The following is a 13,677-nucleotide window of genomic DNA, read 5'->3' as shown; positions in this document are numbered from 1 at the left end:
TTGAAGAGTAGTTTACCTTCCAGCAAGTTAGGTATGCATAGCTTTCCTCTGTGGGGAATCAACCTCACTGGATCGATGCTGTCTTATCTGTTCCAGAATACTTGACTGCTTCTCTAAAAAGGAGAGAAGTCCTGGTCATTATATTGCAAATTTAGGCAAAATCACTGTTCTCATATTTAGAAACATAACTGTTTTCAAGTTCAGAAAAGAAACTATTGGTAATTTTAAACAATTGGTATATCCATATGTATATTCTTCTTCATGCTTTCCTTTAAAAAAAGAAACTTTATTTTCCCAAAATATCATCAGATAAAGTGTATGAATATACATTTCAATGCAAAACAATGGTTGTAGATCTATTTAAAAACAAAACATTAGGGACAAATTTACATTTTAATATTTTGTAGGACAAATCCAATCAATTTAGTCTTTGTTAGGAACACATAACATTCACACATTTCATTTTTCTCCCTTCCATTTAAAAAAGGTTTATTTCTCTGAAAGCCCACAAAGTCTAGAATTTAAAGACAGCAGTGAGCCTCTTTGAACTGCAACCCATTAAGTACTCTGTTTGCTTTTGTAAAGTTGGCCCTGTTGATCACACCATCGTCAAACAGATATATACATATTCCATCAAATATTAACTTACAGAATACTTTTCATCCTTAAATATTGGTCTATGTAACTTGTTTGCCACAACTAAAAATATTCTCATAAAAGTTGTAAAATTCTAAATATATGTTTATTATTTTTGGCAAAGATATCCACCACAACTTGTTCACATTTCACAAAATACAAGGACACACACAAACACACTCTTATTTGTAAGCATGCCTGGAAATAGACTTTGTGCAGATTCATTTTCTCTTCAGTGGGGAAGAATCAAAAGAAGCAAAGATAAGGTTTATCAAAGTCTCAGAGAAAAGTCAATCTACAAGACGATGCTAAATATTTCAGATCTTATGCACACTTTTAACTAAGCCCTTTGAATTTGAAGATGGGAAATCTATTTCCCTGATAGGGAAAACTATTAAGTCCCATAGTCTCCATAATGGTGGTGAGCAGTTGAAGAAGATGTATTTGATTACTTGCAGTGGTTCTTACTAATCATCTTCAACAAGTTTTTTGGTTTTCCTAAATTTAGAGCTTTAAAGCACAGCCAAACAACTTACTGGTAAAATGTCTCAGAGTATGTGTTGTATTCATTCCTTCCCAATCCACTGAACAGGCCAAACATCTCAGTTTATGCAACAACAGTTTGGAATTTTTTAACTATTAAACTTAAGATTTTTGAGGGAAGAATGATTCATATCAGGCATATCTTTGACCCATTCACAGATGTTCCACAATATTTACCAGATAGCTCCTCATTGTGTCATTCCAGTGGGCAGATAACTAAGTGCATGTGATTCACCTAGACAAAAATCTCTATTATTAGTCATCAGATTCAACTACCAAATGCCACAATGGCTCAGAATATATATCCGCCCGGCTTCAATACTTTGTTCCTATCAGGAAGAGCAGGAAATTGTTTTTATAGGTTAGCATGGTTATTTTTAAAAAGTCATTCAAATATGATTATACTTGAAGTGGGGGGACTCAAAATATCCATTTACACAAAGGACTTACAACTTTGACTAACTTTTATAAATATATTTAATAATTAAAAAAATACGATTATACTTGCAATAAGAAAGTTGTCATTCAATCTAGTATCTTGGGTGTTTTTCAGAAAAGGATAAGCTTTTAATTTTATGTTTATTGAGGGAGGATAAACATTTTCAACATTACAAAATGTGACTGATATTGCTTGATATCAGTGGCAGAAATATCAATTCAGTTTCTACAGGTTAAGATAAAATTCTACTTCCTTAAAAAATCTTAGAAATGTTGTTTGGTTATAATGATATTAGGTTTTAAAAGTAGCTTAATTATAAAAGCAAGGCCTCTGCAATTTGAATCACAGATGAGATACTAGTTATTAGAGGTAAGACTTACATTTGATTTTAAGATAAATTCTATCCATGTACGATCTTGAAAAAAATTCAACTACATAACATTAATTGTCAAAAATTTGGAAAATACACAAAAACAGAAAGAGCAAAATAAAAATTATCCACAATCTCATATCTTTGCTTTGGATCTTTATTTTTAAGGCTATTTTATTCTTTGGCGTGATCCAGTAATTAAAATTATATAGTACACAAACTAAAAAGGCCAGCTAAACATGGTTGGTGGGTCATTCATTCTTTAACTCATCCATTCATTCATTCAACAGAGAATAATTACTGAATACAAGGCACTGTACTTCTTACGAGATACTGAGCTAAGTGTGAAGAATTACAAATTGACTTAATTTTCTCATGTCCAGTTTCTTAACAACTGGAATTTAGGATATTTAGGGGTGCATTTCAGTTTCATAATTTCAGAATGCTATTTTTTATGAAAAAATTAAAGTTCTTGAATAAGCAGTTGAAATAACTGTATTTTACAAAGACACATTTTCCTTGCATTCATCTTTTATTAATTTTCTTCTAAAATGTCACATTAGACAGTGTGGTATTTCACACTCAAGAACTGACCATACCAGTAATCTATTCCAAATCTTCCTAAAATGCTGAACTGTCTTCCTTCAACAGCACAAATCTTCCAACTTATACCCCCACACTGGGCAGGTTTACAGATTTTTTTTTCTCTTTAAGTCACTAGCAACAGAGTAGCTCTCTAAGGCAATGCACTTAATTGAATGGATTTTTCAACACATACTTATGGATTAAGGAAAATGCGGCTTTTAGCGTTAGAAAATTTAAATCAACTGGAAATAATCTAAACTAAATCAACAAGAGAAATGATTGAGTTTAGAATCTTTTATATGATTAACCCTCTTATACATAGCTTCTTTTAAAGTAATCTGTAAAACATTGCTAAGAAATTGATTTAAACCTTTTTGGGAATAACTACATCCCATTATACAAAACCACTATGTTTCCAAATCTAAAGACGTATAGTTTATAACCCCAAACATAAAATGTCCGTATGACCAGTCAGTACATGCCTAGTCAAAAATAAAATTCTGGTGGTTTAGTGCCCATATCCCCTGGAGATATGCAGGTGTTCAGCAGAATTTAAATGGTCAAACTTAAAACTGCACTAATTGTATTTTATTCTTAAACACCTGAAGTTACAGGCATGCAAATTCTATACCTAATTCTGTTTTTAAACGCAATTCCTCTTCCATGTTTAAAAAAAACAAAAAACTTTTACTGCTTTCATATTACAAAATTTAAGTACAAAGGTATCACTGCCACATTTACTCTAAGCTCTCTAAAACGAGTGTATCCTGTTTAGAGTCTTCCGTCTATCATTTTGATTAGCAGTAGTGGTAGTAGTGTGAGTTGCTCAGTCACGTCCGACTCTGCAATTCCACAGATTGTAGCCCTCCAGGCTCCTCTGTCCATTCTCCAGGCAAGAATACTGGAGTGGATTGCCATTCCCTTCACCAGAGGATCTTCTGACCCAGGAATCGAACCCAGGGGTCCTGCGTTGCGGGAAGATTCTTTACCATTTGAGCTACAGGGCAGCAAACATGTTTCTTAACATAGAAACATAACCTTTATTTTTAGCTTGGAAGCTTAAATTTGACAGATCTTTTATTTCATTTCTGCCAGTAGTTAAAGGTTACAGATGATCTACTTGCCCATCAAAAGTTATGTTGTCCAATAGGAGGAAGGAGTACACAGGCTGAATCACTGCTCAAGGTACACATGAAGAAATGGCATTTAGTATTTGAAATGGCATATACCATAGGAAAATGAGCAAGAAGTCCTGGATGGAATCCTTCATCTTCTGTGCTTATTCTAGGAAATGGTGATGGTTCAAGAATACAGGGTCTTTTGCTCAGCAGTTGCAGTCATAGGGCCAACCCTGAGTAAAAACTTTAGAGAACTTTCCTACTTCTCATTTCTTGCATCCTTTTCAGTCCCTCTTCTATCCCTCTTATAAGCTGCTCGGAGTTCTTATGTCCCATCTCTCTTCTTTCAGATAATTAAATCATTTTATACATACATGTGTAAAAATATTTATCAATTTATTGCTTTTCTCAGGGCATTTTTTTCAAATGCCATGATCAACAAACTAAGATCTTGGCATCTGGTCCCATCACTTCAAGGCAAATAGATAGGGAAACAACGGCAACAGTGGCATTTGGGCTCCAAAATCACTGCAGATGGTGAAGCAGCCATGAAATTAAAAGACACTTGCTCCTTGAAAGAAAAGCTATGACCAACTAGACAGCATATTAAAAAGCAGAGGCATTACTTTGCCGACAAAAATCTGTCTAGTCAAAGCTATGGATTTTTCAGTAGTCAGGTACGGATGTGAGAGTTGGACCATAAAGAAAGCTGAGTGCCGAAGGATTTACATTTTTGAACCGTGGTGTTGAAGAAGACTCTTGAGAGTTCCTTGGACTGCAAGGAGATCAAACCAGTCAATCCTAAACGAAATCAATCCCAAATATTCATTGGAAGGACTGGAGATGAAGCTGAAGCTCCAATCCTTTGGCCACCTGATGCGAAGAACTGACTCATTGGAAACACCCTGATGCTGGGTCTTTGAAGGCAGGGGAGAAGGGGTGACAGAGGATGAAGTGGTTGGATGGCAACATCGACTCGATGGACATGAGTTTGAGCAAGCTCTGGGAGTTGGTGATAGACAGGGAAGCCTGGTGTGCTGCAGTCCATGGGGTTGGAAAGAGTCAGACACAACTGAACTACTGAACTGAACTGGGCAATTCATCATTTTAAAAGTAGAGAGAAGGCACTTAGTGCACAGAAATAACCACTTGAATTTCATTTAAAAGAGTGACATGTATTAAACTAAGAAGGATGGGAGAGATGTTAAGGGCAAGAGAAAGATATTTTAGGTCTTCTCAAATCTACTCATAAGAACCAGCATTTCAGTTTTAGACCATTCAATTGGTAAGTATGTAGTCTATAACTACATGTGAGTATAAGGGAAAGAAAGAGAGAAAAAGTGCAACTTTAGGATTGATGGGCTAATCAACATTTAGATAATTTAATCTAGTGGCAAAGCACATCATATTTACCCAAGCAACAGTTTTTCTGAAGAAGAGGGGGGAGGTTAGTAAATCAGAGCTTATAGTAAAAATGTGGTTGGTGGCTAAGGCAACAATTTGCTTAACCACAGCATCCAAAGTAGCTAACAACTAAGACAACACTATATAACCACAGTATACAGAACATATGGCCAACAATATTAATTTAATCTAAATCTTTAGTGCAGATAGCATCCAGAGAGCAACAAGTGCCAGGAAAAAAAATGTCTCTCTGCTCTGCTGGAATCTGGCTGCTGCGCTGTGATTATTGGCCAGACATAAGCATTCGTAGGGCAGAGCAAAGCCCATCCACCCTGGGTCTAACAGTTGGCATCAGGGTACCAATCAGCTCCACCCATTAGCTTCCTTCTTCTGAAGAGCCTCGTGCTAGTTTTTTTTATCTTCCAAAGGTTTCCTTTCTCTGTCTTTCCAGTGTCTTCCCTTCTGTCTTGAGGAAAATTAAACATCCTAAGAAAGCAGGATTAAGAAAAGGAAAATAAGGCTCTAAAAATATTTATTTTTCTAGAGCAACTGTGTTTAGTGATGGTTAGGTAGGGTGGAACACACAAATACTGTGTTTATTGGAAATCACATTATCCTTAGAGGGAATTCCTACTACTCATTACAAATTAACAGTAATCTCTTCCATGGAAAGACTCTAACTTAACTCATTGAATTCCTACTAAGTTTAAGTCATGGATTTTCTATTATCATAAGGGGGAAAATGAGTGAGACAGACTTGACTTCAATAGATTACGTTAATAACAAAGGGAGAAGATAAGGCAATTACAATTATATTTTGGAAGCTACCTTATCTAGTAAGATCATGCCTTTTCAGACCTGATATTGTTAATTTTATAGTCCTCTCATTTTGTTAAGTTGCTGTCTGATTTCTTTTTCCTTGATATTCGTGGATCTTAAGAATTCTCATAGCCAAATGTCTGTGTGATCATCTCCTTCCACTTTATCTTTTTATGATATATTTTTTTTCACTCCAATTTCTGCCATATTTAGTTACCACCTCTTTTTGAGTTCTAGCAGTGTAGGTAAATGATCTAAGGCAAGTTTTCATTCTCCTTTGTAGAATGAGATAAAAAAAATTAGATGATTTCTAATGTTTCTTTCAGATCCAAAATTCTATGAAAGCTGGCTTTTCTTTTTTTCCCCCCACAATTTAATTTTTCATTTTTCCCCCTTCTATGTCTGCTTTTCCCCTGTATTCTACAGAATATAAGTCTGGAGAACAGGCACTTGATAAGATTCCATTTGGTTTTGAGTTGTTTAAATGTCTCAGTTCTTAGCAGTGTGAGGTATGTAGCAAAGGAGTCAGACACATCAAGAGGCAGAACACTAGAAATAAAAGACTTTATGAGAGGCAAGTTTCCTAATATAAAGAATTAACTCATATTATCCTAAAAAGGTATTTCCATGAACTTTAGTAGGAGTTTATTTGTTTTGGGTATTTCATTAAAAATCTTAGAGGAATGATGCTGGAGTACAAGAAGATTTTGAGCTTCTTTTATTCATTCCCAAATAAAGAAGCTTTTCTTTAATTATATGTGAAATCCTTTTCTTGGAACCAAAAAGCAAATATTTCAGATCTAAATTATAACAAGGACACAATCATAAACAAGCTGTACACTTTTTAAACTAAAATCTTAATTTTGTTTACATAAAAAATGGGAGTAGTAATATCATAAGATCCTATAAAATTGTGATAATGCTTATCATTATAAGAAGCTTTATTTTTTTCCAAAAGTATTTTATGCACAATATCTTGTAAACATGCATAATGTTATGACTGTCAAAAATGAGATTTGGGACAAAATTTCTGTGAAGTGAAACATGACCTGTGACACATAGATCATTAATACAACAGGAATGCACTCAAACATTGCTTTCAGCCCTATCCAAGTTTTTCAATGAGTAAATATATACGCACACCTTATTTATGTTAAGGAAGAACACAATCTCTAAAGCAATAGAAACAAAATGAAAGAGGAAGGAAAACAGCATTAGGAGGAATATTTTAGGTTAGCAGAGATTTCTTGCCCTCAGTTATAAATCTTAACATTAGAGAAAACGCAAGCCACAGTATGCAAGGGTAAACAGTAAAAAATGTCAGGTTCTCAAACTAAACTTTCATATGCAAGATTTTTTACAAGAAGTTAGAAAGCTTAAGTTATATTGAAAATACAGAGTAGAATTCAAAGAATTTTTTAGAAAGTATATTCCATAGGGGAAGCCACATAAGAAAAATGATAAATAGAAATAATTAGAAAAATAAAAGAAAAAACATATTAGCTTCCAGAAGTGTGAATCAGCCAAGAGTATGAGTTTACCTAGCGGAATACTCCTCTGAAGGGCATGTTACATGAAAACTAAGCTAAATGCAGTCGATGGCTACATTTGTTGCTCATTTGCTCAGTGGTGTCTAGCGCTTTGAGACCCCATGGACTGCATGCAGTACACCAGGCTTCCCTGTCCATCACCAACTCCTGGAGCTTGCTCAAACTCATGTCCATCGAGTTGGTGATGCCATCCAAAAATCTAGTTCTCTGTCATCCTCTTCTCCCTCTGCTTCAATCTTTCCCAGCATCAGGGTCTTTTCTAATGAGTCGGCTCTTCACATCATGTGGTCTAAGTATTGGAGCTTCAGCCTCAGCATCAGTCCCTCCAATGAATATTCAGGATTGATTTCCTTTAGGATTGACTGGTTGATCTTGCAGTCCAAGGGACTCTCAAGAATCTTCTCCAACATCACAGTTCAAAAGCATTGATTCTTCAGCACTCAGCCTTCTTTACGGTCCAACCTCTCACATCTATACATAACTACTGGAAAAACCATAGCTTTGACTAGACGGACCTTTATCGGCAAAGTGATGTCTCTGCTTTTTAATATGCTGTCTAGGCTTGTCATAGCTTTTCTTCTAAGGAGCAAGCATCTTTTAATTTCATGGCTGCAGTCACCATCTGCAGTGATTTTAGAGCCCAAGAAAGTAAAGTCTGTCACTATTTCCATTGTTTCCCCACCCATCTGCCATGAAGTGATGAGGCTGAATGCCATGATCTTCATTTTTTGAATGCTGAGTTTTAAGCCAGCTTTTTCACTCTCCTCTACACAGCATAGGCTTTTAGGAGCTGTGATGTTCACAAGTGCCCTGCTATGAGCCTGGTACAACTAACCCCGTATGTTATCCTTCTCAACATTGAAAGTAAACTAAAAGAAGGGGATGATGAGAAAGAGTGAGTAGGGGAATGCCACAGTCAATACAATGATAGACTATTGTCTAGTCTAACAAATATTTTATTTTGCAAAGAGCAAAGCGAAAATTAGGGACTAATGAACAAAGCTCATGAAAATCTTTAATTCCTTGTAAGCTCAAGTCAGTTTTTACAAAGGCCTTGGATCATTAAAAATATCACAGTGATCTGCTTTATGTCTAAGTTTGGTATATACAGGAACCAAATGTAACAGGACCCTCATAGTTTCAAACCGAACACAATACAAACCTTAAACAAAATATCTTTTATAGGGAATTTTCCTAAAAACTAATTTTATATTTCTTCAAAGGGAAAGAAATGACAATGACTAATAGGTTTTTAATTATTTAAACTAAAATTTCCATCTCTTATCTTTTACTTAACTCTGAAAGTAACTTATGGATGGTAATTCTATATCAAAGGGAAGAAAACAATTATATGACTTATTAAAGTCTTTCACACTTCATTCCAGTCAAGTCTATCTTGAAACTCGAAAAATAATTGAATTTTGTTTTCTTCTGTTTCATTTTGGGACCCCATCCACTTTGAGTTTGTTTCCATGTTATAGTGTATGTGTCATTTACAAGCTGCAATACAAGTGTTAGTCATTATTATCTTTACTAAGTCTATAAAAGTCAAGTTTCAAAACCCTTGTTTGTATGAAGCATATTCTGTTAGTTCACTAATAATGTCAAATGACCATTATTAGTGATGTTAAATATCTTAGGCATATTTAACATCACTAACAGAATCAGCAAAGAAATTAAAAGGACATCTGTGAATATATAAAGCATTTGCCTTTGTTTTATCTAGTCCTTTGAGAGCTGGTCTCTTTCAGCCAGATATTAGTACTGGCATAAGGATTGCATCATATTTTTCTAATAATTACTTTTCAAAATTGTTATTTCAGAATGGATTTATTTTATTTTTAAGTGTACAATTATGGTTGTGTTGCATCATTCTTGAAAACAATAAAATATGTAACATTAAGTGCTTTTATAGAAACAAGGTAGAAATATTTAGCTTTCTGAAGGGACCAGGCAATCTGCACGAAAGATTCACTAAAACAATCTGAAAAATCTATTATTAGTAAATAGAATAGTGTATATTATTACATAAACTTGTTAGATAGTAAATTGCAAAGAGGAATTTGCTATTAGGGGCTCTTTTAAATATATATTTGTTTTTTTTTTTTTCTTTTCCCTTTCTCCCTTTTTTTTTTTCTTTTGTTTTAATCACTCGAAACTGAACTAACACAGAGGAAGGAAACATATTCAAGCAGGGCACATCAGAAAAAATAATACAGATATGAAGGAGAAATTTACATACTACTCAAAAGCCCTAGTTTCTTAATGAAAGTGCATAAGAATCTCCATTTTTAAACTCTGAACATCACTAAGACCCTGAATAAGGAGTTTTTATACATTTTTTCCTTGTATGAAATAAAATTCACCATCTACTGAAAGGAAGTGAGGTGACTAATTTTTGTCCAACTTTACTGATACTCATTTTAACTCTAAATTAAAAGTTCTCAGATTTTCTTGGTTCACAGCACCATTAGTGTCCCAATAATTTTTTCAGAGCTCTCCCAGGAAGAAAAAAAATAAGAGCTTCACTTATTAAATAGTTAGGTCCAAAGAATTCAAAAGTAATAATTTGTTTAGTGTATGACCTATGTCATTGTGTTTCCATTGGAAATGTACAATATTTAGCAGTGCCTCTGTGAGTTTGCTGTAGAGTCCTGGGGAATCACAGTGCGGTGTGAAAAATATGACCCTAAATCAGGAAAATACAAACTAGTAACTGGAAACTATGTAAAGGATCTTAAAAATCTTAAAAAGTAGAAACAGTTCCAATACATACAAGAATCTAGGTGAGCCAGGTAAAACCACAAAGAGTAAAATAAAAAAATCTGTCTCAGAAAGACGAAAAACATAGAATTTCTTTTTAAAATTTATATGCTATTCACATACACACACACACACACACACACACACACACACACACACATTAGGCTTAAGATGATATCCAGGGAGGAAAAAGAATAACAAGTAAAATAAGCATCTATATAAAATTTAGGCATCAAACATATAATAAAATTAAACAGACTATGTAAATGCAAAAGAAAAACTGATTAACATTTTAAATAGTCAAAGACAATTGATCAGAAACATTGCTGAAACATGCCATTGTATAAGAAAAATCCGTGCTCTTTGATCATCAAACAAAATCAAAATTGCCTCTAAAAATAAATCTGTCTCACTCTTCCAGTCCTCCATCTAAGCATAGCTTTAGCTTATCTTTTTCTTTTTTTCCCCTGAGCTGCTAAGTAATGAATAGCTAGCAGAGAGATGCTTTGTCAGCAGAAACCTGACCAAATTGGTATATAATTTTTGTACTTCAATACAAAGAGAAAGAAAAGCCTAGAAAAAACAATTTGAAGGACAGGATTGCAGGACAAAGATTGTATATTTAGAGTATAAATGTAAAACTAATACATTAAAATACATATGTATGGCTGACCCTTCTTGGCACAACTAAAGCATCCTTAAGACTTCCTGAATTGTAACAGAACAGGTACAACAGTACAGCAGCAACTCTGTTAACTGTTTTGGAATGTTTTGCTTTAAAGTCTTTGTTAGTTTCTCAGTCCTGTCCAACTCTTTGTGACTCAGGGACTGTAGACCACTATGCTCCTCTGTCCATGGGATTTCCCAGGCAAGAATACTGGAGCAGGTTGCCATTTCCTTGTCCAGGGGGACTACCCGACCCAGCGATCAAACCAGGGTCTCCCACATTGCAAGCAGGGAAGGTTTAAAGTTTAAGGGTTGTATTAAATAAAGGAGGACTTGGGGGGTGAGGTGTAAAGGGACTGGTTTGAATAGTGGGAAATGAGAATACATCTAGAAAGATAGGGGAGGAAATTATCATGAATACTGCTGCATTTTGCAAAAATCCATTCCCTAACAAAAACAACAATTTCCTAAAACAATAAAAGGCCTTCTCTGATTAGAACTTTTAGTCACAAAGAGAGAAAAAAAAGTCTGTTATCGGTATTGTGCGTCTAAATTAAAGTTGGTTGAGTATATATATCACTTATTCATTTTAGCTCCCTAAGTAACACAGAAACTTGAAATGAGAAAAAAGGGTTTTGGAAAATCTATTTAGTATAATTTCACTTGATCTTAGCCCAAAGGTCAAAATATGATATTTAACACAATTTCAGTCAGTTTTAAAAGCATTATTTAGATGCTTATAAATGATTTATTAGGTAAAGAAGAAAGCATGTAAATAAACTACAATAAGCTTTCTAAAGACAAGTCCAAGGACAATGACCACACTAAACAAAATTACAAAATTAATTAGTATTCTAGTACTCTTTTCATTCCCTTCTCTGATACCTCCAGTTACTTTTCCACCCCAGATACTTATACCAAAAGCTCATTAACCTTTGCATTCAACTAGTAGCCAATTAATAACAGAGATGTGAGTAATGCTTTGAGAGGTGTTTGCATCTGAATGCAATTTGAAGACTAAATAAACCTTCAATCAGCCTCAAAGGCAGTACTTAGCCATGGCTACACATTAGACTTAGCAATGGAGCTTTTAAAAATCTGATGCCCACGAAATATTCCTAAACAATTAGACTGGAATATCTGGGGGCAGGACTGAGTGTCAAAGTTGTTTAAAGCTCCCTAAGTAATTCCAATGAACAGTCAAAGCTGAGAATCACCACTTTAGGAAAAACATTTGAAAAAATGAAATTTCAAGCTAGTAAAGGAGAAATTATTAGTGGGGAATATATCATGCTGCTCTACTGTTGTTTGGTCACTAAGTCATGTCTGACTCTTTGCAACCCCATGGACTGTAGCAGCCAGGCTTTCCTGTCCTTCACTGTCTCCTGGAGTTTGCTCAAACTCATATCCATTGAGTCAATGAGGCCATTCAACCATCTCATCCTCTGTCACCCCCTTCTACTCCTGCCCTCAATCTTTCCCAGCATCAGGGTCTTTTCCAATGAGTCAGCCTCCAGAACGAAAACCACCATACGGAAAACTAACCAAAATGATCACATGGACCACAGCCTTGTCTAACTCAGTGAAACTATGAGCCGTGCTGTGCAGGGCCATCCAAGACAGACAGGTCCTGGTGGAGAGTTCTGATAAAACGCGGTCCGCTGGAGGAGGGAATGGCAAATCACTCCAGTATTCTTGTCTCGAGAACCACATGGATAGTACGAAAAGGTGAAAAGATATGACACTGGAAGATGAGACCCCCAGGTTGGTAGGTATCCAATATGCTACTGGAGAAGAGTGGAGAAATAGCTTCAAAAAGAATGAAGAGGCTGAGCCAAAGTAGAAACAATATCGAGTCTGGTGGTAAAAATAAAGTCCAATGCTGTAAAGAACAATATTGCATTGGAACTTGGAATGTTAGGTCCATGAATCAAGGTAAATTGAATGTGGTCAAACAGATGGCAAGAATGAACGTCGACATTTTAGGAATCAGTGAACTAAAATGGACAGGAATGGGCAAGTTTAATTCAGATGACCATTGTATCTACTACTGTGGACAAGAATCCCTTAGAAGAAATGGAGTAGTCCTCATAGTCAACAAAAGAGTCTGAAATGCAGTACTCAGGTGCAGTCTCAAAAATGACAGAATGATCTCTGGTCATTTCCAAGGCAAACCATTCAACACCACAGTCATCCAAGTCTCTGCCCCAAACAAAATGCCAAAAAAGCTGAAGTTGAATGGTTCTATGAAGGCCTACAAGACCTTCTAGAACTAACACCAAAAAAAGATGTCCTTTTCATCATAGGGGACTGTAATTCAAAAGTAGGAAGTCAAGAGATACATGGAGTAACAGGCAAGTTTGGCCTTGGAGGGCAAAATGAAGCAGGGTAAAGGCAAACCGAGTTTTATCAAGAGAACACACTGGTCATAGCAAACACCCTCTTCCAACAACATGAGAGATGATTCTACACATGGACATCATCAAACGGTCAATGGTGAAAGCAGATTGATTATATTCTTTGCAGCCAAAGATGGAGAAGCTCTATACAGTCAGCAAAAACAAGACTGGGAGCTGATTGTGGCTCAGATCATGAACGCCTTACTGCAAAATTCAGACTTAAATTGAAGAAAGTAGGGAAAACCACTAGGTCATTCAGGTATGACCTAAATCAAATCCCTTATGATTATACCATGGAAGTGACAAATAGATTCAAGAGATTAGATCTGATAGACAGAGTGCCTGAAGAGCTATAGACAGAGGTTTGTAACATTGTAGAGGCAGT

At 35.3% G+C, this 13,677-nt stretch overlaps 1 protein-coding gene across 7 annotated transcripts in view; it reads right to left on the bottom strand.

The window, feature by feature from the left end:
- ADAMTS6 (ADAM metallopeptidase with thrombospondin type 1 motif 6) overlaps positions 1-13,677 on the bottom strand; it is a 278,395-nt gene that overhangs the window by 41,090 nt on the left and 223,628 nt on the right. The window lies entirely within an intron of this gene.

Source organism: Dama dama, chromosome 25, assembly GCF_033118175.1.
Source record: "Dama dama isolate Ldn47 chromosome 25, ASM3311817v1, whole genome shotgun sequence".
Classification (NCBI taxonomy): domain Eukaryota; kingdom Metazoa; phylum Chordata; class Mammalia; order Artiodactyla; family Cervidae; genus Dama; species Dama dama.
The sequence above is the reverse complement of the archived record's forward strand: the minus strand, read 5'-3'. Positions and strand labels throughout refer to the sequence as shown.